Source organism: Callithrix jacchus, chromosome X, assembly GCF_049354715.1.
Source record: "Callithrix jacchus isolate 240 chromosome X, calJac240_pri, whole genome shotgun sequence".
Taxonomy (NCBI): domain Eukaryota; kingdom Metazoa; phylum Chordata; class Mammalia; order Primates; family Cebidae; genus Callithrix; species Callithrix jacchus.
The window spans coordinates 53,416,696-53,443,689 of NC_133524.1; the positions used below are offsets into that span (position 1 = coordinate 53,416,696).

General features: G+C 44.3%; 1 long non-coding RNA gene across 2 annotated transcripts in view; it reads left to right on the forward strand.

Moving 5' to 3' along the window:
• The window catches only part of LOC103790240 (uncharacterized), a 79,176-nt gene extending 52,271 nt beyond the window's left edge, over nt 1-26,905 (forward strand). For both annotated transcript variants that reach the window (XR_013531741.1, XR_013531742.1), the window contains 3 exons: nt 23,894-24,003; nt 26,096-26,307; nt 26,626-26,905. This is a non-coding gene — a long non-coding RNA (uncharacterized LOC103790240). The remainder of the gene's footprint in view (nt 1-23,893; nt 24,004-26,095; nt 26,308-26,625) is intronic.
• The last annotated feature ends 89 nt before the right edge of the window (nt 26,906-26,994 follow it).

Genomic DNA, 26,994 nt, shown 5'->3' on the forward strand with positions numbered 1-26,994 from the left:
CAGCGATGCCAGGGTACATGGTGGTGCCTCCAGACAGCATCGTGTTGGCGGACAGGTCTTTGCAGATGTCCACGTCACACTTCATGATGGAGTTGAAGGTGGTCTTGTGGATGCCGCAGGATTCCATGCCTAAGAAGGAAGGCTGGAACAGCACCTCCAGACATCAAAACTGCTTGTTGCCAGTGGTGATGACCTGACACTGTCAGGCAGCTTGTAGCTCTTCTCCAGGGAGGAGATGGATGTGGCAGTGGCCATCTCCTGCTCAAAGTCCAAGGCGACTTAGCACAGCATCTCCTTGATGTCACGCACAATCTCCTGCTCGGCCGTGGTGGTGAAGCTGTAGTGGAGCTCGGTGAGGATCTTCATGAGGTTCTGGCCAACCAGGTCCAGACACGGGATGGTGTGGGGGAGGATGTGGCCCTTGTAGATGGCACCACGTGGGTGATCCCATCTCCAGAGTCTATGACAATGCCAGTGGTGCACCCAAAGGGACAGCACAGCCTGGATGTGGCTGGGGTGTTGAAGGTCTCAAACATGATCTGGGTCATCTTGTCTCTGTTGGCCTTGGGGTTCAGGAGGACCTCAGTCAGCAGAACCAGGTGCTCCTCTCGGGCCACAAGCAGCTCATTGTAGAAGGTGTGATGCCAGATCTTCTCCATGTTGACCCAAATGGTGAGAATGCCGTGCTCGTTGGGGTACTTCAGTGTTAGGATGTCATGCTTGCTCTGGGCCTTGTTGCCCATGTAGGAGTCCTTCTGGCCCATGCCCACCATCTCACCCTGGTGCGGGGGGTACCTTCCCATGGAGGAGAACATGGCTGGGGGGGCATTGTCCCCAGCAAAGCCAGCTTTGCACATGCCAGAGCCATTGTCAATGACAGTGCGGTGATCTCTTCTGTTGTGACTGGTGGAGGAGCGGGACAGCGGAGCGGCAGGAGGACATGGTGCGTGGGCTGGTGGGAGCAAGTAAGTGTATTTTTGGATTTTGAAGTTAACAGTTGCCAAATACTGATTTTTGATAGAAATTCATTTTGAATTATTTCCTTTTAGAAAAAAATAAGAAAACATGTAACAGTGGACTTAATTAAATTGATTCCTTGGCTGGGTGGCCACACCTGTAATCCCAGCACTTTGGGAGGCCAAGGCAGATGGATCACTTGAGGCTAGGAGTTCAAGACCAGTCTGGGCAACATGGCGAAACTCTTGCCTTTACTAGAAATACAAAAATTAGCCAGGTGTGGTGGTGCGTACCTGTAGTCCCAGCTACTCAGGAGGCTGAGGCATGAGAATTGCTTGAGCCTGTGAGGCAGAGATTGCAGTGAGCCAAGATCGCACCTCTGCGCTCCACTCCTAGGTGACAGAGTGAGACTCTGTCTCAAGAAAAAAATGTATATATATATATAGTTCTCTACTAAAAATATAAAAATTAGCAGGGCATGGTGGTACATACCTGTATTCCCAGCTACTCGGGAGTCAGAGGCAGGAGAATAGCTTGAACCCAGGAGGTGGAGGTTGCAGTCAGCCTAGATTGTACCACTACACTCCAGCCTGTGTGACAGAGTGAGATTCTGTCTCAAAAAAAAAAATATGCCCATACATGAGTGTAAGTAATATTTTGTTTGTGAATTTTTAAAATTTTTATTAACCAGAGAATACTTACTATACCTGGGGTTTTTTTTAAAGAATACTGTTTTTGTTCTGAAATAAGAACCATTTTACATATATCAGCCAGTGTTCCTTACATAATTTATTTCATGTAATTTTTATCTTTCTCATGTGAGATAGTTGCTATTTAATCTTTCCCATGTAAATCTCAGTTCAGCCACTTAGTGGATCCAAATCTCCAGGCAGCTGCCTTAGTCTCTATCCTATTGATCTCTTAGTCTCTTTATGTCTCAGGTACTTTTAATCCATATTGTACAGTAAGGTAAATTTATAGATTTCAAGATCTATACATTCTATAGATCTATAGGTGAATTTAGCCTGGCACAGTGGCTCACTCCTGTAATCCCGACACTTTGAGAGGCTGAGGCGGGCAGATCATGAGGTCAGGAATTTGAGGTCAGCCTGGCTAACATAGTGAAACCCCATCTCCATTAAAATACCAAAAAAAAAAAAATAGCTGGGCATGATGGCATATACCTGTAGTCCTAGCTACTCAGGAGGCTGAGGCAGGGGGATTGCTTGAACCCAGGAAGCAGAGGTTGCAGTGAGCCGAGATCATGCCACTGCACTCCAGCCTGGGCTACAGAATGAGACTCCATCTACAAAGAAAACAAAAAAACTATAGGTGAATTTATAGATTTCAGGATTATACCTGGGTTTTTGAAAAAAAAAGTTTCAATGCAATTTATTTTAAAGCACTCTTAATGCATTTAAAATTTATTTTTAAATGCATTAGAATTTAAATTGAGGGAGTGAGGGGAAGGTTAATAAAAATAAAAATAAAATTTAAATTGATTTTTTTAATATTTAAAATTAATTTTTCTTTTTAGTAGAGACTGAGTCTCTCTGTGTTGCCAGAACTAGTATTGAACTCCTAGCCTCAAGAGATCCTCCCAACTCAGCCTCCCAAAGTGCTGGGATATAGGTATGAGCCACCATGCCTTGACAAAATTAATTTTTGAGCCCAAAACACAGTGGCCCACACCTGTAGTCCAGGTACTAAGGAGGCTGAAGCAAGAGGATTGCTTGAGCCTAGGAGTTTGAGGACGTGGTCTACGATGATTGTGCCTAAGAATAGCCATTGTACTCAAGCCCAGGCAATATAACTAGATCTCATCTCTAAATAATAATAATTTTTTTAGAACTTAATATGTAAATAGATTTAATGTATGTTTATAACAAATACTTATTTTCAAATCTGCATTAGGGTTTTCCAGGGAAACAGAATCATAGGAGGGGTGTGTGTGTGTGTGTGTGTGTGTGTGTGTGTGTGTATGTGTAGAGAGAGAGAGAAAGGTTCATTGTAGGAAGTTGGCTCACATGATTGTGTAGGTTGACAAGTCCCAGTATCTTCAAGGTGAGTTATCAGGATGAAGACCCAGGAGTACCAATGTTGTAGTTCAGTTCAAAGGCTAGCAGACTCAAGACCCAGGAAGAGTCAGTGTTTCAGTTTAAGTCTGAAGGGAAGAAAAAGTTGATGTTCTAGTTTGAAGGCAGTCAGGCAGGAGAATTCACTGTTACTTTGGGGAGGGTAATCCTTTTTGTTCTATTCAGGCCTTCAACTGATTGGGTGAGGCCCACCCACATCAGGGAGGGCAATCTGCTTTACTCAGTCTACCAATTTAAGTGTTCCTATCACCCAGTAACATACCCAAAGAGACTCCAGAATAATGTTTGACCAAATATCTGGGCACCCCAAGACCCAGTCAGGTTGACACATAAAATTAATCATCACAAATCCATGCCTTGTGAACTTTGGCACCCATACACCTCCTGAAACCATATGTAATCTTTGAATGAAGACCATAACGAGGTCATAATTCCACTTAACATGATACAACTATTCTGCCTACAATCAACAATGCACTCACCATTTCCCCAGAAAAAGAGGCAGTTTTTCACTGATGTTTTCTCTTTTCTTTGATATCCTGTAACTTAAATAGTATGATGTAAAGTTAACAATTCTTAAATACTATTATTTAAAATCAGTACATCTTATGTTACATAATAAGGGGATAAGAGGGAAGAAAACAAAAGTATTTGATACATGCACACAAATACATTCATAACAAAATAAGGAGGAAATATGACAATTGCAGCCCTTGTTTCTGTAAATGATCACATGACAACTGATATTTACAACTACTACCCATTTCATATTCTGTTTGCCTTCAGCAAGCAACTCGGCTAGTCACAGTTCTTTACTGGTAGGGTAACCCAGACCTTCATTTCTGTAGAATCTGGGCCATTAGTCCTGCCTGGATTGGGTTGTTGTTGTTTTCCATTGACCTTAATCATAAGGGATGGTAACACTAAGAGATTTTCTAGAAGATTTCCTGTATTCTAGAATACTCTTCCGTGCCTCCATTGTGGAGTAGTAGTCCAGTTTTCCCTTGGTAGACAAAATCAATCACTCCAGCCAACACCACAACTCCCTTCTTTGCCTTAACCTCTAGCTCAATGGAATCATGTCTCCTGGTGGAAGCATTCCTCCCTTTGGAACTGAAACCCCTAGGCTAGCAGACTATAAGGTCTCTGTAACAGGAGGAGAAATTTTGCTAGTGGGTCACTAGGGGTGATAGTGACCCATTGATTTCTACCCATTGATTCAAGGATCTATGAACCCTGGCTGTGGGAGAAATAGCACCATATATTAGATACAGATTAAGAGTATATACAGACTTCTGGAGAATCTTACCCTAGCCCTGCAAGGTATTGTAACCTAGTTGGCACTGTAACTAAGTCTTCCAAAGGCCATTCCATCATTCTTTCAAGCCAGCTATTTCAGGATGGTGGGAACATGGTGAGAGCAGTGAATTCCATGAGATTGGGCCCATTGCTGTACTTCTTTGGCTATAAAGTTAGTTCCTTAACCAGAAGCAATGCTGTATTTAATACCATGATGGTGGATAAGGAATTCTTTAAGACCATGGATGATAGTTTAGGCAGAAGCTTTGCGTGCATGAAGGCAAACCAGTATCTAGATTGTCTGTTCCAGTAAGGACAAAACACTGCTTCTTCCCTGATGGAAGCAATCCAAAGTAATCAACCAGGTAGCTGACAGATCTCCCAGGAATGATGCCATATTGGAGACTCGGTGATACTCTCTGCTGCTGGTAGATTATACACTCAGCAGTGGTCAGAGTCAGGTCAGCTTTCATGAGTGGGAGTCCATGTTGCTGAGCCCATGCATAACCTCCATCCCTGGCACCATGGCCACTTTGTTCATGAATCCATCGGGCAATGAGGGGGTAGTTGGGGAAAGAGGCTAACTGGTATCCGCAGAAACGATTATTCTGTCCACTTGATTATTAAAATTAAAATCCTCCTCTGCTGAGGTCACTTTTGGTGAGGATTCACATGGGACATCAATATCTTCACTTTTTAAAACCCATCTAAGGAATTCTATCCATATACCTTTTGCCCAAATTTCCTTGTCACTGATTTTCTAACATATTCCTCCCAAGTAACCAAACCATTCGTCACCCCCTGTGTATCCATATATGATTGCATATCTGTCCATTTCTCCTTCCAAGCAAATAACAACTAGGTACACTGCTTGGGAGTTCTACCCACTGGGAGGATTTCCTTTCACTGTCTTTCAGGGACGTCCTAGGACGGGGTCATAGTGCTGCAGCTTTCCACTTTGGGGTGGTGCCTACATATTATGCAGAACCATCTGTAACCCAGGCCCAAGTCTTCGTCTGTCAGCTGACTGTAGGGAACACCCCATGAGGCCACAGGTGCAGGCTAGGGGAGAGAAGACAGTGTATCAGGAGTGGAGACCATGAGCATTTGGGCCACTTCTTCATGTAGCTTGTGTCTTCAGGGCCTTCTCAGGCCCCATCACATATTTATCACTTCCATTTGGTGATGGAGCACTGGTGTGCACACCCAACTTTATGGCTTGGTGGGTCAGGTAACACCCAGATCATGATGGGCAGTTCAGGTCATGTGGTAACTTGGTGGCTTATGGTCAAGTGTCATTTCTGCTAAAACCCAATAGCAGATCAAGAGCTGTTCTCAATAGGAGAGTGGTTATCTATAGGGGATGCCAAGTCTTTGCTCTAAAATCCTAAAGGCCTGAGCTTTGGTTCACCTGTGGGGGCCTGCCAAGAGCTCCAAATAACATCCCTAAATGCCACTGTCATTTTAAGCACCCCTGCCATTGGATCTGCTGGATCATAGGGCCTAAGTGGCAGAGCAGCTTGCAGAGGAGCCTGGACCTGTTTCAAAATCTCTTATTCTGGACCCCACTCAAAACTAGCAGTTTTTCAGGTCACTTCATAAAGGGGCCAGGGTAACACAGCCATATGAGGAATATGTTACCTCCAAAATCCAAGGAGGCTCTATGTAATAGTCTGTTCTCATGCTGCTCATAAAGACATACCCAAGACTGGGTAATTTATAAGGGAAAAAGATTTAATTGACTTACAGTTCCACATGGCTGGGGAGGCCTCACAATCATAGTGGAAAGTGAATGAAAAGCAAAGTCATGTCTTACATAGAAGCAGGCAAGAGAGTATGTGCAGGGAAACTCCCATTTATAAAACCATCAGATCAGGTCTGGGCGTAGTGGCTCATGCCTGTAATCCCAGCACTTTAGGAGGCTGAGGTGGGAGGATCACGAGGTCAGGCATTCGTGACCAGCATGATCAACATGGTGAAACCCCGTCTCTACTAAAAAACAAAATACAAAAATTAGGCAGGCATGGTGGCGTGCATCTGTAATCCTAGCTACTTGGCAGGTTTAACCTGGGAGGCGGAGGTTGCAGTGAGCTGAGATTTCACCACTGCACTCCAGTCTGGACGACAGAGCGAGACTCTTTCTCAAAAAAACAAACAAAAACCATCTGATCTTGTGAGACTTATTCACTACTACAAGAACAGTATGAGGGAAACTACTCCCATGATTCAATCATCTCCACCTGGCCCCACTCTTGACACATGTGGATGATTACAATTCAAGGTGAGATTTGTGTGGGGACACAGCCAAACCATATTTCCCTACTAGGTGTTGTGCCTCATTTTTTGGTTTTAGGAGAGGTCAGAAGAAACAACTTACCCTTCATTTTAGAAGAAATATTTCTGACCAGGCGCAGTGGCTTACACCTGGAATCTTAGCACTTTGGAAGGCCGAGGCAGGCAGATCTCTTGACCTTAGGAGTTCAAGACCAGCCTGCATAACATACTGAGACTCTGTCTCAAAAAAAAAATTAAAAAAATCAGGCTGGGCACAGTGGCCCATGCCTGTAATCCCAGCACTTTGGGAGGCGGAGGCATTGTGGATCACTTGAGGTCAAGTTCAAGGTCAGCCTGGCCAGTGTGGTAAAACTCCATCTCTACTAAAAATATAAAAATTATCTGGGCATAGTGGTACGTGCGTGTAGTTCCAGCTACTTGGAAGGCTAAGGCATGAGAATCACTTGAACGCGACAGGCAGAGGTTACAGTGAGCCTAGATTGTGCCACTGTACTCCAGTGGCAAGAGCGAGACACTGTCTCAAAAAAAAAAATCAAATGGAATATCTTGATATGCCCTACACCACTGAAGCCCTAGAAATTTCACTGAGGTAGAAGGCCCCTGGATTTTTTTTGAGATTTATTTTCCACTCTCTGTCATGCACATATCTTACCAATGTCTAGAGTAGGTACTATTTCTCTCTCACTAAATCCTATCAGTATAATCTCATTGATGTCATGAACTAGTTCGTGATATCTCTTGAAAAGGAAAAATGATCAAGATCCCATTGGATGCAGTGGCTCATGCCTATAATCCCAGCACTTTGGGAGGCCAATGCAGTAGGATTGCTTGAGCCCAGGAGTTCAAGAGCAGCCTGGGCAATGTAGTGAGACCCTGTCTCTACAAAAAATTTTTAAAACTTAGCCACTTGTGATACATGCCTGGGGTCCTAACTACTCGGGAGGCTGAGGTGGGAAGATTGTTTGAGCTTGGGATGTTGGGGCTGCAGTGAGTTCTGACCATGCCACTGCACTTCAGCCTGGGCAAGAGAGTGAGACCCCATCTCAAAAAACAAAAAAGATCCCTGTGAACTAAATTATGACATAGAGTTGAAGAGTTGAGGTATCCCTAATGTAAGCAATGAAGGTGTATTTCTGGGCTTTCCAAATGAAAGCAAACTGCTTATGATGGACTTTATGGACAGGGATGGAGAAAAGGGCATTTGCCAGATCAATAGCTGTATACCAGATACCTGTGGATGTGTTAATTTGCTCAAGCAGTGAAACCACATCTGGCACAATGGCTGCAATTGGAGACACCACCAAGTTAAACTTACAGTAATCCACTGTCATCCTCCAATATCCATCTGTCTTCTGCACAGGACAAATAGAAGGGTTCAATGGGGATATGGTGGGAATCACCACTGTAAGAGTTATAGAAAGAGGAAAGACGAAATGTGGCTTAATAGTTAAAGACAGATTTATTTTAGAGAAAACAAACCTGAGGGGCTGCTGGCCATTTTCAGTCAGGAGCACTTTCTCTTACAGACTAAGAGTATATGTTGGTTTTAGAGTGAGGGGGCTTATTACAAGCCTGAAATGTTTCTGTGTGGGGGGAGAAGTTTTATGGTGGGGTTGGAATGTCTCTGGGCAGAGGAGAGGTTATCTTGGGGACGACATCTTTCTGGCCGAAGTGGGGTTATCTCGAGGCTGGCATCTTCCCAGCCAAAGGGGTTTATCTCAAGGTTAGCATGTCTCTGGTCAGGGAGGAGTTCAGAATGTTTCTGGTTGGAGATGTTGTTTGTGGTTTATGGTCGTGCTGACCTTAGCCATTAGGCTGATGCCTTTGGATTTAGATGTTTTTTGATTAAGGTGAATTTTTAAATGACAGTGCTTGTTCAAGATGGCATTACTCCTGCTCTGTCAACCACTCATGTATCTTTCAAGTCCTTAATATTGGCACTAATTTCTGCAGTCCCCTAGGAACATAGTATTGCTTTTGATATATAATTTTCCTAGATAAAGGCAGTGCTTATGACTTCCACTTGGCCTTTCTCACCACAGTAGCCCTCAATCCACAGGACAGGGAAATAATGTGGGATTCTGTCAGTTGCTAGTTATATCTATTTCAATTACACATTTCAGAACTGGGGAAATAACCACAACATAGGCTTGGGTACCACTAGGTCCACTGTGAAATGGACATAAGCTAAAATTCCATTGATTCTGTGACCTCCATAAGCCACTATTCTGACATGATCACAGTAACATTTTGGGTCTCCTTGAGTAAATGTCAAAGCCAGTGTCCAGTAATTTCCAAAAGGTCTGATTATTTTCTTTTCCTCAATGCAGTTATCCTAAAGGCTCTAGACCCTTTGGTGAAAGCTGAAAGATACAGCATAGATTTTAGATAGTTTTATGGGGGTTCTTACTCAAGGGAGACTCAGTCTCCCCTTCACTCAAGGTGTTCTAGGTCTCTAAGCTGGCTCAAGACTGGAAATTTTTTTTAATAGAACATCAAATACCAAACTAAATTAATTTTGCTAAGAGAAATTGATGAACTAAAAGAGAAACAAGGACTGGGCACGGTGGCTCATGCCTGTAATCCCAGCACTTTGGGAGGCTGAGGTGGGTGAATCACAAGGTCAGGAGTTTGAGACTAGCCTGGCCAATATGGTGAAACTCCATCTGTACTAAAAATAAAAAAATTAGCTGGGCGTGGTGGCGCACACCTATAGTCCCAGCTACTCAGGAAGTTGAGGCAGGAGAATTGCTTGAACCCAAGAGGCAGAGGTTGCAGTGAGCTGAGATCGTGCCACTCCACTCCAGACTGGGCAACAGAGACTGTGTCTCAAAAAATAATAATAACAAATAAGTACAGTCAAAATTTTAGATATATGGGGAAAAACCCTGAGATTACTAATTGTGTATCACAGTCCTCTTATGTAGATTCTGAAAATGATGGTATCGATAATAATACGTACAGTGGATTTACATTTTAAACTTGATCTATTACCATATTTGTATTACACTGGAAACAAATTCTGACATCTTCAAGAAACCAGTATGGGCCAGGCACGGTAACTCACACCTGTAATCCCACCACTTTGGGAGGCCAGGGTATGTGGATCACCTGAGGTCAGGAGTTCAAGACCAGCTATGACCAACGTGGAGAAACCCTGTCTCTAAAAAAACAAAAAGAAAGAAACCAATATGAAAAAGCTAAATGTCGACTTAAAATAGTTAAACCCCTTAATAACTTTCTTTCACTGCTTAAGTTCAGCGTTTGAATAACAAAGGTAACATAAGTACTTAAGATCCCAAAGGCCCATTGCATTCTATTAATAATGTCAACTAAACTATCTACTAAAAATAGTCTTTTTTCTTTGCCTTCCAGTTTTATACTTTTTTAAAACACAAAAAAGTGGACAAGATCAAATAACTAGGTGGTAACGCACTAACTTTTAAAAGTTACATCTTTAAACCCATGAGAATCATAATTCAAAGTATGGCCACTGGGGACAGCCTATAAACCTTCGACCCTTTCTTAACACTGACACTGTGTAACTGATTTTTTTATAAAGAAAACAGAAATGCCATTAAGAAAGTGTATTTCTCCTTGACACAGTCTGCAATCTTAGTTAACAGACTCTGAGGCTCCAAACATGTAAACAGTTTATCCTGTATTATGAAAGAGCAAAGTCGTGATCTCAGTATAATGAACAATAAAGTATAGCTTCTCCCAAGAAAGAGTTAAAGACTAAGTAGTGCTGCATTCTTGAAGTCATTTCCGTTTTACCCAAGCTTATTTTAGGTAATCAAAGCCTAGAGCAATGAGCTCGGGTAAAACTTAATTAGGAACACTAAAAGCTAGATTTATTTGCTGCATTTGTCTTCATTTTGAACAACATGATTAAAAATCCCAGAATCAGAGATGAAAGCATAGTTTTTCCCGACTGAGATTTGATACTATGCTGGAAACCCCCTTCCACCTCCGTGAAAACCAGTATTTTCCATTTCAGTCTTCATAGGTCTACTAATAAAAAGGTCTCATAATTTAGGCACACACTTTGGCCAAGTTTAGCTTTATCACATCTAAAAAAATTCATGTATAAAACAAGTATCAGTTCAAAATATAGATTACTTTTTAAGAAGAATGTGCAGGAAATATAAAAATAATTAAACCTGGTAGAAAGGAACTGTTACACCTGCCTGAAATTGAGGAGGCTGAGGCAGGCAGATCATTTGAGCTCAAGAGTTTGAGACCAGCCTGCCTAATGTACATTACAGTGTCATTAGGTACAGCTGCCCTCCAGGCAGCTTGTTTTACTGTTTAGACCAGAGGTACTCAACACGGATTTCCTAATTCATGTTACTAAGAGGCACCCTTAAAATGCTCTGTTTCCCTTGCTTGGTACTTCAAAAAACTGTCCTGATCCCACTGCCCTGTCCTTTCAAAGAAGCATGATGGCCAGCCATTCTGAGCTTCTAGAGAGAGGTCTTTGGAGATTTTTCTTCTAGAAGATTAAGAAATCTTTAAGAATTACAGGCTCAGACAAACACTCATCACAACAGTCTCAATTGCCTCAAAATATGAAATAAAGCTGAAATGTTTTTAATTTCATTTTATGCCTTAAATTTCTATATCATTAAGATGCCAATGTTTTAATGAAAAAGTAGAAAATAGAGGATAAAATTCAGTATTACCTATTTGTCTCAAATACAAGTACAGTGAGTATTAAACAGGAATGACAATATGGTAACAAAAACTTGTAGATTTGCCCAAATTAACTCTATTTCTCTAAATTTGAGGTGTATGGCAAGTCGAATGTTTGTTCTCTCAGCAGTTGTCAGTTACATTATCAGCTTAACACTTTCAAACACTGCAGGAGGCATTTCTCTGTTCACACAGACTTAAGTACATAAATACTGAGCTGTAAATAGTTTGCCTTTCATGTTTGGTCTCTAAGCATTAAATATGTAGACTTCAGATCAGTCTGTGTGATCCAGTGGCCCTCTCTTCAGAGGAATCAGTAATGCATTTGGCAAATATCTAGAATCATGAATTGTAAATTGACATAGGTACAGTCTTGATAATAAGAGTCCCAAATACGTATTTTTAAAAATTTAACCTTAGGGGAAAAAAACAAATTATAATTATCATAAGCTCTATTTCTTGAAAATTCAGTTGAGGTAACCTCTGCAAGTCACAGCTCCATATTTTTCATACAGTTCTGACCCTCTTTTTGGCTGGGCTGTGGTCAATAGAATCTGAAGATGTATCACCAGAACCTTTTGTTGTAACTGAGTGAGCATGAAATCACCGCTGAGACAAAGACTAGGCCAAATTACAGGATCTTTATTGCTGGCCACCATGGAGGACTCGTGTGTCTCTAACCCGTTTCCCTGAGAGGGAGTCAAGACCTTTTATGCCTGTAAACCACCTCCTGAGTGGGGGTGGGGGCAAGGGGCTTTGGACATTCCAAGGGCCAGGAGACTTTGGACGTTCCGTAAACCACCTCCTGGTCAGGGTTGAGGGGAGGAGCTTTGGACATTCTGAGCATGAGGGGACTTTGGACATTCTGATTGTTATTTAAGTGGTTTACAGAAGTCAAGATAAGCGTTAGTTTATACATTGTCTGGTTAGGGTGGAAATTACAGACCTTAGTTACTTATTACAAGTCTTAAAATGGCGCGGGGGCCAAAATGGCACTGGTTTGGACTGCTTGCCTGTCACATTAGGGTTACAGAGAGCAGTTTCAGTGGAAAGCCGAGGTATGGTCGAGGTATGCAGTTTATGGGGCATTTACCATGTCACATTCCCCCTTTGTTTTATTTACAGGAATTAAATCATTGATTCCTGCAGCAGGTCAGTATTGTTTGTTTGTTCTCAGGGCCCATATTGAGACCTTAATATCATTAATTTTACAGCGTTTACCCTAGATTTAATGAACCTGAGCAGTTAGTTGATTTAGGAGGTAGGGGCCAAACATGAGTCCCAGTAAGAGTAGGGCTAGAGGTCCCACCAGGCCTATGAGGAGGGAAGTGAGCCAAGGGGACCAGGAAAACATTTTTTGATACCAACTTTCTGAAGCCTCTGGAAGTTGTTTTCTGGTTTCGAGATTTTGTCTGACCAGGGAGAAGCTCTCTCAGATGAGGCCTGACCTATTAGCATAGAAGCAACATTGTTCATTAAGGGCGGGACATAACCCCCCTTGTTTTAAGAATAGCAAATCTAGTCCTTACCTGTTTTGAAGGACCATTTCAGCCAAAGACTCAACCTGCAGTGAGTTGGGAAATGGAGTTTTCCAAGTGGCTTGAATCGGTATCTATGTGCTAAGAGAGAGTTTTAAAATTTTGGTCCCCAGTTATAAGAGCTGATATTCCAACTGCGGTGAAGCCAGCAATACCTAATCCAACTAGTAGAGGGGTGACAATAGGGACTCGCTTCTATCAGGCAGTAATAATATTTGAGGGGGCCAGGAGGTTAAGTCCCTGTCGGCCGTCATAAATGTTTACTCTTGGGAGGATGTGTACCAGGGTGCACAGTATGGCAATAGAGCCGTTGAATTGGTTTGTGGAAATGCAGTTGGTGAGGCCAAAGGTGCAGGCTAACCAAGTGGTATCTGGGGCCCGATAGTAAAGGTTTGTACCTTTAAAGGTTCCATTGTGGGAGACATTACAATAGTGTCCATAGGGAGAACCTACAAGGGTGTAATTTGGGGAGTGGTAGCAGTGCCCAGACCGTTCTATGTTTCCCAGGGTTAAATGGAGTGTGGATTGGGAAGATGAAGAAATGGACAAGTTGGCAGGTAATTGGGAAGCCAACCCGGTATAAAACAGTGGTTGAGGGTTTAGACAGAGCCAACATTCTTTCCCTAAATCTGGGTTAGATTTGTTGAGGAGGTGGTGAGCTAAAGACAACAAGGTTAACAGGGTTGTGTCTTCTTTGAGCAGAGCTGGGGTTTTAGGGGAAAGTTGTTGAGGGGGAGTATTGTTTGTCTGGATGAGGGGGCTTTTAGGGGATATTTTTAGGGGGGGCTTCTTGTTGTTGTATGACCTGGGCAATGGGTCCTACAGGGTGATTGGGTTGGGGCAGGGTTATACTCTGGATGATAAAGGTTTGCCCCATTGTCCATCTAACATCTGGAGTAGTTACAGTTATCCTGAGTAGGTTACAAGACCTGGTATAGCATGGGGATGGGGGAGGGTCTCAGTTAAAAGAGATGAAGGAGTCTATGTTTTTGGTGGACCCTGATATAGTGGAGATAGTTTCACAATCCCTATGGGGGCAAAAGAATTCATTTAAGTCTCCACAGTTCCATCTTTTTTGTGGGGTGGATCCTGGGCACAGATATAATCCATAAGTTTGAAGTTGTTGCTCTGCCCTTGCACTGCCACACCTGGCTATAATATCGTTTGTCCTAGGATCTACTTTTGGGGTCAAGAACAGGCCCAGGAGGGCACAGAGGTCTAGGGAAAAGATAATGGGGGTCTTTGGAATGTACTCCAGGGTTAGGTTGACTAGGGTGGTTCCCTTTCTGGTTAAGGAATGAACATATCCTCCAGTGGAGCCCTTGGTGAGGACCCATTGATAGTAGGTGGGATCTAAGCAGGGTTTGCTATAGGGATTTACAGCACAGATTAGGGTGGCAAGGGTGGTGACCCTGAAAAGCATGCAAGTCTTAGCTTTAGTGAATTGGGGAATGAATGATTGATGCTCTATTGTCCTTCCAGTGGGGCAGTCTTGACCTGGGTGTGATGAATCCAGTCCACCTTGAGTGCAGTGGGTATGGTCAGGATAACCGTGTAGGGTCCCTTCAAATGAGGGGGGTGAGGCTGGAGGTGGCAAATCTTTTAACAAGGACAGAGTCTCCAGGCTAGAAGGGGTGTGTCAGCTGGTCTGCGAGGTCCAGTGGGGTGGGATGGGTGTCCTTAATGAGCTAGTGTACCTGAGATTGAACAGACTGGAGTGCCTGTAAGGACTTAAGGAGTGTATAGTTATGGATTTCAACATGCATGATATCTGTGGTTCTGGGGAGTAAAGGAGGGTGCCTGCCGAACATGATTTCAAAAGGAAAGAAGCCCTTCTGATAGGGCTTGCATTGGACGCGGAGGAAGACAAAAGGAAGCAGGCTCACCCAGTTTTCACCTGTCTCTAGGATAAACTTTGTCAGGGTTTCTTTTAGGGTTCGGTTTATTTGTTTGACTTGTCCTGAACTCTGGGGATGATAGGCACAGTATAATTTCCAGGATATACCCTTGGTTAGGCCCTGAGAAATTTGTGCAGTAAAGGCAGGCCCATTGTTTGACCCCAGCATTAGAGGGAGGCTGAATTGAGGAACAAGGTCCTGTAATAGTTTTTTTGTGACCACCAAAGCAGTCTCGGACTTAGTGGGGAAGGCATCGACCCATCCAGAGAACGTATCTATAAACACAAGGAGGTATTTATAGCCATTTACTGGGGTTTTTATTTCGGTGAAATCTACTTCCCAGTGCTCCCCAGGGCTAGTCCCTCTGAGTCTCACTTCTACCTGGCTAGACCTGTTCCCTCCCAGATTTACTTGGGCACATACATTACACTGAGTAGTGATTTTCTTGATAAGTTCATTTAATGGGGAATGTAGTACTTGGCTTTTATCAGTTCACTTAGTTTGGTCTTTCCTAAGTGAGTGGCCTGGTGTGTGTCCTTAACTAGGGCCCATCCTAGAGCCTCGGGGATCACAATCCTTTGGTCTGGCAGTATCCACCATCCTGTGGAGTCCTGTGTGGCACCCTGTTCCTTTGCAGAGTCCTCACCTGAGGAGTACGTGGGAGTAGGGGGCAGAACTGGGGCAGGCAGGGTTACAAGGAGGGTCAGTGGTTTCACTGGCCCCATGGCTACCTGCCTGGCCTGAAAGTCAGCAGCCCTGTTTCCCCTGGTGGATCTGGTGAATCCCCCTTTTGGTGTCCCTTGCAATGGACTAGTGCCACAGTCTTGGGCTTCCATATAGCCTCCAGCAGGGCTAGAATTTCCTCCTGATTTTTAATAGCTTTTCCTTCTGAGGTAGATAGTCCTCTTTCTTTATATATTGCTCCATGTACATGAGCTGTAGTAAAGGCATAATGGCTGTTGGTATAAATATTGACAGTCTTTCCCTCTGCCCAGTTCAAGGCTTTTATCAAGGCTATAAGTTCAGCTTTTTGGGCTGAAGTCCCATGAGGAAGGGCCTGGGCCCAGATGACCCGCTCTAGGGTGACTACCGCTGCCCCCACATACCTGACTCCATTGACCGTAAAACTGCTGCCATCCGTATATAGTACCTCTTCCAGGTTCCATAAGGGGTTGTCGGTGAGATCCAGTCAAGCGGTTTGGATGACATCTATTATTTGTTGACAGTCATCTATGGGTCCTCCTGGCTTACTTATTAGGCAGCAGTGTGGCCAGATTCAGGACTGTAGTCTTCAGGAACTTGGTGCTGGGCTGGTCCAGGAGTAGAGCCTGATACTGTACTATGCGGGCATTAGACATCCACCTTCCTAGAGTCCCACAGAGTAGTGATTCTACTACATGGGATGCCACTAGGTTTAATGCCTGCCCCAGAGTCAGTTTGTCCGCCTCCTTTACCAACAGGGCTGTTGCTGCCATGGACTGGAGGCAGGCTGGCCACCCAGAGGCTACAGGATCAAGTCTTTTTGATAGGTAGGTGACCAGCCTAGACCATGGTCCTAATGTGTGGGTGAACACCCCCGTCACAATTCCTTGTTTTTCATATACAAACAACCGGAAAGGTTTAGAAATATCTGACAAGGCCAGGGCTGGGGCCGAGGTCAGAGCAGCTTTAAGTTTATCAAAAGCCTGTTGTTCTACTACTGTCCAAATTAGGGGTTGATTCCCTCCTGTACAGGCTTACCAGAGGCCTGGCTATTTTGGCAAAACCTAAAATCCATAGCCTACAGTACCCTACCACCCCAAGGAACTCCTCAGCTTGGTGTTTTGTGGAAGGGGTGGGTATCTGTAGTATTGCTTAGACTCAGCTGGGTGCCAGCACCTGGTTGCCCTTTTTTATGATATAGCCCAGGTAAGTAACCTTTTGTTGACAGAGTTGGGCCTTTTTGGCTGAGACTCGATATCCTAGAGTTTGTAGAGTCAACAGTAATGACTGGGTGGCTTCCTTGTGGGCCTCTTGGGTTCTTGAGGCCAGAAGTAAGTCATCTACATATTAGAGTAGAGTACATTCAGGGAGCTCGGCCCAGAGGGTGGCAAGATCCTGGCTAAGTGCCTCATCAAATAGGGTGGGAGAGTTCTTGAATGCCTGAGGCAGCTGGGTCCATGTGAGTTGCCCCAGGACCCCAGTGTACAGGTCCATCCACTCAAAGACGAATATGGGTCTGCTGACTGGGGCCAGTGGGATGCAAAAGAATGCATCCTTGAGGTCCAGGACAGTGTAGTAATGGTGGTTCCGATTCAGGAGGCTTAGGAAGATATATGGATTTGGGACTGTTGGGTGGACAGTTTCCACCCTTTTATTTACTTCCCTTAAGTCCTATACTGGCTGGTAATCCTTTGTGCTAGGTTTCAGAATAGGGAGCAGAGGGGTGTTCCAGAGTGACTTACAGGTGGTGAGAATTCTTCCTTCCAGGAATTGTTATGTCTTGTTATATGCAGAGCAATTTCCCTGCCTGGCTTCCTGACTCATTGGATATTGCCATACCTGGACCAGAGCTGCCATCGCCAACAGTTGGACCACAACTGGGGTATGGTGTTCTGCCAGACCTGGGAGATTGGTCTCAGCCCACACTCCAGGTACACTCTTCTGGAATTGGTGGAGGAGGTCTGACGTTGATGCTTGATTTGTTTCCGGTGATAAAGCTCCTGCAACAAATATTTGTCTGACAGAACACAAGTCATGAGGATTTACTGAAGTGCTTTCAATACAGAGGGCAAAGCAGGGAATAGAGAGGCAGGCCTGATTTTCGCAGAAGGAGATGGTTGCTCGAAGTTCGTGAAGTAGGTCCCGCCCTAATAGCAGATAAGGGCATTCGGGAAGAACTAAGAAGGAATGGGTAATGGTGCCGTTTCCTAAGTCAATGATTCGATTTGTGGTCCATGAACTTATTGTGGTCTTTCCTGTGGCCCCCTGGATGACTGGATAGTTGGTCTCAGAGGCTGAGTAAGGACTGAATGGGCCACCCCGCTGTCCACTAAAAAACGGATAGGTTTGCCCACAATCTTTAAAGTAACCCTGGGCTCCTGGGGGCTTCACAGATAAGAGCCCCATCCCCATCATTCCTGACCTTCTAAATTGAGGATAGTCCTCAGTGGTTTTTCCTGAGCGTTACTCTTCTTTTTCTCTCGGTGCACTCATTTTTCCAATGTCCCTCTCGTTTACAGTACGCACATTGATTTCTTCCTAACTGGGGCAAGGGATCCCGGAAGCCCTTTTGCAAGGCCCCCTGCCCTCGTGGAATGACTCATGTTTCCTGAAGGGCTGCTATTACTGCCTTAGTAACTTCTGTCTTGTATGGCTCCAGGAGTATCCCTGTTATCAGAAACCTTCTGGGCAATTCTTAGCAGTTGGGTCAAATTCATCCCCTGGAATCCATCTAGTTTTTATAACTTTCCTGATATATGGGGCTGACTGGGAAACAAAGGCCAAGTTAATGGCCCATTGATTTTTTGGGGCCTCAGGGTCTATAGGAGTATAGGTATGGTATGCCTCTTGTAGGTGTTCCAGGAAAGCAGCTGGTGACTCCTGCAGGTGCTGAGTCACTGTTACTACCTTGGAGAGGTTGATGGGCTTCCTAGCCACCACCTTAACCACTGCTAAAAGATACCAGTGAAATGTGTTCAGAGACTAGTGACCCCCCCAAGGTGTTGGAGTCCCATTGGGATCGGGTAGAGGGAAAAACCTCTTCAATTCGGTCCTGGTTCTCTTCTACTGTTCCTCCCCCTGGACCTATGATGGCTTTAGGGCTTCCTGTCTAATTCTGCCTCTTTCTTCTGTGGTGAACAGAATTATTAATAATTGTTGGCAGTCGTCCCAAGTGGGGCAATGAGTCTGGAGTACAGATTCCAAGAGCATGGTCAAAGCCTGGGGCTTCTCAAAGAACAGGGGATGTTGAGCCTTCCAGTTATATAAGTCACTTGACGAGAAGGGGGTGTGAACAAAGAATGGGCGACCCCAATTGTCTCCTCCCTTTGGGTGCACCTCTCGGAGAGGTAGGACAGTGGCAGGGTGGGGAGCCCCACTACAGGTGTGTAGCAGGGACAGGGCCTGGCCACTGGTGCTGTCTGGGGGGCAGTGCTGAAGCCCCGGTTCAGAGGGCCTTGAGTAGGGTGGAGGTAATTCCTGATACTCTGCTGGGGAGGGAAGAATGGCTGGTGCAGAAGGGGCTTTCTCAGGGCTTGCCAACATAACTTGTAACCCAGCATGCTTTATGCAGTGTTTAAACCAAGAGGGGGGCTGTTGAAATAAGTCTAACACTGGTCAATATATGGAAACTGATCTGGGTGTCCAGGGGAACCTGTCACCACATTTCATACAGCCTGGGTCACCTTGGGATCATATGTCCCACTGTCTGGATCCCACCTCAAATGATGGCCACTCCAATTTACACAGGGTGTGGAGTTTTTTGGGGGTTAGTTTTACCCCATATTGGCTTGAAAATCCAGTTTTGAAATTGACCATCATGCACTGGAGGGGGGTGCAGGGCTGGGAACCAGATGACCCCATCTGTTCTGCCTCTTTTTCAGTCTACTTGTGTTGGTCACTCGGGTTCTCCTGCTCTTATGATATTTCCAGTTGTGGAAGGCACTATACTTGTGCTTCACCCTTTCCAGTACTGGCTTTAAACAGGCCTCGGTCCCAAATCTTGTAATGAGAGGATGCCTAGCTTAATGGGTCTGTCCCTGGCCTGAGGTAAGGGAGCAGGCAGAAGGTGCCAAGGGAGGATATAGGATTCCCCTGAACCACACCACAAGGGCCGATGATAGGCCTCGTAGAGGCTCAATGCAGCTCGGGTGTGGTCTCCCTGGGATGTGCTCTGGTATGGAGAGGCCTGGGGAATGTTGGCAAATGGCAGAACAGGCGGACCAGAAGGTCCACTGAGTGTGAATTTTGAATCCACCACAGCTTAAAGAGATTGCAGAACTCTTGCCAATCAGTTTGTATTGTGCTGTGGCAACCCACTTCCCAACAGTCAGTATGGTGCCAGAATGACGAATTGGGATGTGTACCGGAACAATTTCCATAGCAACACCGAACCTCCTTTTGGCAAAGGAGGTAATTACTTTTTTTCTATCCTAGGCAGGCAAAAAGGCTCAGTAATTCCTTTCCTAGTGCCTGGCTCCCAAGGACGGAGAAAAAACTACATTTGAGCCGCCGAGGACTGAATTTCCTTTCAGACATTAGAAGAGGAGCAGGAAAGGAGAATAGGCCTTCAGTGGTGGTAGAGGAGGAGGAGGAGGAGGAGGAGGAAGAAGAAGAAGAGGAGGAAGAGGAGGAGGAGGAGGAAGAAGAAGAAGAAGAGGAGGAAGAGGAGGAGGAAGAAGGGGGAGGGGGAGGGAAGAAAGAAGAACAGGGTTATTTCTAGGTGCCAAAATTCTGCCAAAGTTCCCTGAAGCCAGTGGTCATTTAACCAGTTAAGGACATCATCTGGCCCTAGAGAGGCAGGTTTAAACCACTGTAGGTCTGTCACTAAATGTCTTAAAAAACTAGAAAACCTACAAAGAAGATAGGACCACATAGAAGGAAGACAAGACTATGGAAGGAAGACAGACACTGGGTGGGTGTCCCCTGTGGGAGAGCAGTCTGATGCCTGCCTGGCCACATCCCCGAAGGGATATTTCAGAGCGTCTTGGCTAAAGTATACCCGCATAAACCCCGGGCCTGGTCAGCACGGTGGTGAATCATCGTTATGCTCTATGACCTCTCTGTGGAACTGTGGGTGAAGGCCCACACAGGCCCCATAGCCCTCTGGCCGTGGGACCACACGTACACATTTTCACTCTCACACTCATACAGAGGTTATGGAAGACAACCGAAAACTGAATTACCCGAGCCTCCAGTGACGTCTAATGGTAGGCTTGCCTTGTCAGAGATTAATGACCATATCCGGTCTCCTGACCTAGGCTCCTGATGGACCGGACTCCCCGATTTCCAGACCTGACTTCCCTCTGGAAGTTTCTGTGACCCTGAGGAATGTCGCGTGAACTTCAGCCGAGTAGTCTTCCGTCCATCATGGGGCTGGAACTCTGAGGCCCTGGAACGTCTCAGAGGGCACCTCCCCTAGAGATCCGCAGGGCGGGAGCGGCCACTCAGGCAAGACTCCAGGGATTTTGTCTGAGTGATGATGGAAAATCGCGCTGGGGCCTCCAAATGTTGTAACCAAGCAAGCGCAAAATCACCACTGAGACAAAGACTAGGCCAAATTACAAGGTTTTTATTACCCGTGGCCGGCCATAGAGGACTTGTGTCTCTCTAACCCGTGGCCCCGAAAGGAGGGTGTCAAGACCTTTTATGCCTGTAAACCACATCCTGGGCAGGGGCAGGGGCGAGGGCCTTTGGACATTCTGAGGGCCAGGGGACTTTGGACATTACGATTGTTACTTAAGTCGTTTACAGAAGTCAACATAAGCGTTAGTTTACACATTGTCTGGGTAGGGTGGAAATTACAGACCTTAGTTACTTATGACAAGTCTTAAAATGTGCAGGGCACAAAATGGCATTGGTTCGGACTGCTTGCCTGTCACATTAGGGTTATAGGGAGCAGTTTCAACAGAAAGCCAAGGTCTGGTCGAGGTATGCAGTTTATGGGGCATTTACCATGTCAAACTTTCATTTGATAATCATAAGTCAGCTTTTCTCCAGCAATTATGGTTCTTGTGGAAAACAATGCAATTCAGGGAAGATGAGTATTGTTGTAGGAGTTAAGAAATTATTTTAGGCAGATAGAGAGGAAAAGGGGGCCTTGAGAAGTTTTCATTTTGTAAGCATCTCCCAAAAACTTTCTTGTAAAGCCCTTTTCTCTTAGAGCCTGGCTTGCAACTTTTGATATGCAAATGCAAGCCGTTAGAAACTGGATTCACCCAAACATGGCAATTTCCATGGCCTTCTTGCCCTGTCCCCACATGTTCCTGGCAACATGGCTACCCCCACATATCCTTATGTGTGTAGCACATCATGGTGCCCTGCATTTGCACATTAAAAGGCTAGGGTGGGAGGGCTAGCTTTTTCACAGGCTACATGAATGACATGCCTAGTCAAACCAATCCCCTGAGGCCTATGCAAATCAGACATGACCTCTTCCAGCCTCTGTATATATACCAAGTTGGTATCTGTTACAGGTGGGGTTGCCTCTCTCAGCTTTGGAGCCCCCCTCTGTCTCTGTACAGGGGAGCTTCTTCCTTCTTGCTTCTTGCCCCTCTTGCCTATTAAACTCTCCACTCCTTAAAACTCCACATATGTCCATGTCATTTTATCTAAACTGGCACGAGGACCAAGAATCCTTGTGTTCCTCCACTCATTGGAGCCATACCAGTATCAAGATTATCAATGAAAATATTGAATACCTGAAGATTGGGTTGTAGGGGTTCAGTCAGGTTGGTGGGAGAAATTGTAAAATAGACACAAACCTTCTTGGAAGGCTGGAATGTTTTGCCAAAGCCTCAGAATAGAGTTATGACTGAAGGCAGCCTAATCCTCTTTGAGCTAATAGCAAGAGTAAATAACAAAGGAATGTAAGGGAGCATCTCTAAATAGCTTCTTTATTCATGTGGCCCTAAGGCTGACCTTTGACCATCTGGGGGTGCATGATTGCTTTCTACTGGGCAGTGAGGGGGGGCGGTTCTGCATTGTTAATTACCTTCTAGTGGTGTTTAAACCCTTGTCATTTTATGTGTACCAGATAAATGCATGCTTGGCTGGTGGATTGGGCACAGTTGCTACAAGTCTTTCAGTCAGCAGCCTGGCCTCCTAGTTTGCTCTTTCATGGAATACCGGTGTTTGCATACATTATTCATCACTGCATACTGGTGTTTGCATACATTATTCATCTGTCGTGCAGCTGGGGTCTGCAGGATGGACCCTGGCAGGTGGTGACCCTGATGTGATAAATGCTACAAAGCATCGCTATGGCTCCCCCAAAAACGAAGGTGAAAATGACCGTGCAGTCAGTGAGTCAGTACTTCATTGGCACCCACTTGGGATTTCCAAGTTTGGGGGGATTCTTCAGGCTAGGGTTTCATCATAGGACAACAGTAATCAGCTCAACAGAAACAGTACATAAAAGTATTGAAACAGCTGCTTAAAGCCAGTGGAGCCTTGGTTTCACAGGCTCAATTAAGGGACCTAATGCAAACTGTTGTCTTCCACAACCCATGGTTCCCAGTAGAAGGCATGCTAGATGTCAAGCTCTGGAAACAAATGGGAAAAACTATTAAACAACATCATGCTCAAGGGCTGTGGTCCCCAGTATCATCTCTAATGCTTTAGTGAGGGCAGCTCTGGTCCCATTATACACAGAAGAACCTAAAAAGGGGAAAGAGGGAGAATCGTCACCTACCTCACCACATGCAAGTCCCTCAGCCCCACTATCACTGGGCCAAAATAAAGAGGAAACAGGTTTTGCCTGAGCCCTCTCCTCCAATAGATAGGAGAAAAGACAAGGGATGCCCTACAGCTGGGACCTTGACTTAGGGCCTTAGAAGAGGAGTTTTTAGCTTGCCTGGTAATGCAAGATCAACAAAACAATCAGGTGTATGCTTATAAAAAGATAAGAAAAAAGGCATTAGAGGCCAAAACTGCATGGGCAAGTGGGCAGTGGGCAGAAGACAAGGCTCAGTGGCAAGGAAGCTCATGGCACTCCAGGCCAGTAGGAACTGCCCAGGCTGGCAGCAGCCACCCAGTGGAGGGAGGAGGGAGCAGTGCAAACAAAAAGCAGAACAGACAAAAGGCAGCTCTCAGGCAAGTGCAGTGTGGCCACCATCCCAGAACTGCTGCCCTCTGGCTTTGTGGGTGGCCCATAGCAAAATTTTGTATGTTCCTTGTTTACAAGCAATGTCCCAGATTATAATTCTCTGCTAAGATTTAAGTAAAATTTTAGAATTTGTAAGACCCCTTTATAACAACGGCCACTGTTGTTATTCCAAACCTCCCCTACATGGCTCTCTAAAAATCCAATTTGGTAGAAAAATAGCCTCTAAAGGGAGAGAAATTACAACAAGCCCCTGGGTTAGTTAAGGATCTAACTACTTATAAGTTGTAAAACTTGTTTTCTGTCTTAAAGGGCCATACAACTCTGGATTCTCCCAAATATTTAACCCCTGCAGCGAAGAGAGAAATTGAGGAAATGCAACAAGCTATCTCTCAAAGGCAACTAGATCACATCTATCCACGGTATTCAATTCAATTGTTTGTTTTTCCCACCAAACACTCCCTTACAGAGTTAATAGGATAGATGACCCCAGAACTGTTCTTTCTAGAATGAGTTTTTTGCTCACATGCCGGGACTAAAACATTATCTCCCTATATCCAGTTAATCAGTAAAGTCATGTATTCAGGCTGCAGACGATGCAATGTTTCTAGGTTATGATCCTGATGTCATCAGGATTCCTTTGAGTAAAAAGCTTTTCGAAGCAGCTTTGCCCCTATCATTAGATTGGCAAATAGCACTCTTCAATTACACAGGTCAAATAGAGAATGCCCTTCCTGCTGATAAACTCCTTTAGTTCTTATCTCATATTTCTGGTGATCTTACCTACAAAAATAGTTCACTCCCCCATACCTAATGCTTTAACACTGTTTACTGATGGTTTTCCTAAACATGGAAAAGCTGCAGTCTGGTGGAGACCACATAATTTTCTCATTGATCTGGACTCAGCTGAGATTGGGGCCCTGATATTGGCCTTGGAAACTTTTCCCACTCAGCCAATTAACATCGTTAGTGACTACTCTGCTTACTCTGTTTTGCAGAACCTTGAAACACCCCTCATAAACTCTACACTCTAGCCCACCCTGTATGCACTTTTTCTTCGACTTCAGCAATTGCTGGATCAATGCACACATCCGATTTTTATCACACATATTTGAGCCCATAGCTCACTGCCTGGCCCATTGGCTTATGGCAGTGAAGAAGCAGAACTTCAGGTTGTGACATCACTGCTTGACCAAGCCACCCAATTGCATCAGTTTTTCCACCAAAACTGGAGAAACTTATCTAAACAGTTTCAACTTACCCAAAGAATAGCTAAACAAATTATCTTACAATTCCCAGATTGCCAGCTAACAGGCACGTCCCCTCCTTCAACAGGTGTTAACCCTAGAGGACTAGAACCTAATCAATTATGGCAAATAGATTTTACACACATCCCTGAATTTAGAAAACTAAGATATGTACATGTATTCATTGCTACCAATTCACATTTCATTACCACTCATGCTTTTCCTGGAGAGTCCATCCAATATGTTATTTAACATCCTCTTTTAACTTTTGCAGCCCACAAAAGTTAATGGGGCAGCCCACAAAAATGAAAACTGATAATGGTCCAGCTTATTATGCCAGCTCACAATTTCAACAATTTTGTCACACGTGGAACATCCAACGTTCCACAAGGCATCTGATATGACCTGCAAGGACAGGCCATAGTAGAATATGCCCACTCCATCCTTAAAAATATGCTCAAAGGGGAGTATGGGTAAGGACCCTGCAACACTATTGGAACAAGCCTTATATACCTTTAATTTTTAAAATTTAGATGATAGATTTCAATCAGCTGTAGAAAAGCAATTTGCTAAAACCTCTGAAGACATAAAACCTGTAGTTTTATGGAAAGATGTAAACAGTAATATATGATGTGGTCCAAATTATTTACTAACATGGGGAGGAGGATATGCTTGTGTTCAGACCCCCTCAGTTCCACTTTGGATTGCAGCATGATGCATCAAACCATACCATGGCACAGCTAGGACCCAGCCCGGTACCAGAAATGAAGAAACTGACCTGAGAGCACCTGGTATTCCCAGGCTGTCTCCCATCCAAGTACTAACCAGGCCCAACCCTGCTTAGCTTCCAAGATCAGACAGAAACAGAAAGATTGGAGAGAGAAATAGAGGGACAGAATGAGTAAGAGACAGACTAGAAGAGACAGAGATGAGAGAGAGACACAAAAAGTAAGACAAAGGAGAGAAAGTAGGAAGAAGAGAAAGAAATATTAAAGTTATAGGTATAAGAATGCACCTTTAGTAAGGAAGTTTATAAAACAAAAGGCATGTTGAAGATTGTGAAAGTCATGAAAAATGTTCAAGAAATGTGTAATTTTTGTTTTGAAGGTCTAAGCAAGTTTTAAAATGTTAGAGAAATTCTATGTGTAAACATATTGACTAAAGTTAAAGAAGTATTATCCAGTTCTTCTGTAAACTAAACATTAAAATAAAGCACAACAGGTTTTTCTTAAAGCACTAACTGACTCTTTAACAAAGATTATAACAGGTCTCTTAGCACAGGCACCACCTCTGGAATTTCCAGCACACCACCACCAGCCTGAAGACTACGTCCTCATCAAAGGATGGAAAGAAGAAAAAACTTGAGCCAGCATAGGAAGACCCTACAGGACCCATAGCCCCAGAAAATGTGGCTTCCATGAAAAACGCAAGCCCTGGACATTACTGGGGGATGCTGAAGAAGACAACTCAAGAGGCAGAGTGAGTTCTGCTCTGGATGCAGACAACATGCACTCTAGATAATTTGTTCCTTTTTCATTCCCTCATTCTGCCTACAACGTGTACCTGCTACACTGTATCAAATCCATCTTCTAATCTGCCTTTTTTCTGCCTGTTACATCCCCTTCCCAGCTTCTAACGACATGACTGCTTGGCTATGAGTAATTAACATAACCCTGTGGGGTTCTTCATTAATGGCATACAGTGAACTGAGATGCCAAGTAATATTACAGGTCACTGTTTGACTGAAAAAGAATGTTGCTAATTATACTCATTATTGTTTTGTGTTATTTATTCTAGGACACAAAGCCAGAATAAGAGCAATGACTGCCATGCCTGACAGACCTGCTGCTGCACACATCTGCACCCTTTAATCAGTAAGGCCTGATGCAGAAAACAGAAAAGGGGAAGATGTTCAGTCAGGATGGTAGGAAAAATTGTAAAATAGGTACAGGTCTTCTTGGAAGGCTGGAAGATTTTCTAAAAGCCTCAGGATAGAGTTATGGCTGAAGGCAGCCTAATCCTGTTTGAGCTAATACCAAAGATAAATAACAAATGAATGTAAGGGAATTTATCTAAATATCTTGTTTACTTATGTGATCCTTTGACCATTTGTGGGTGCATGATTGCTTTCTACTTGAGGGGTCAGCATTGTTAATTACCTTCTAG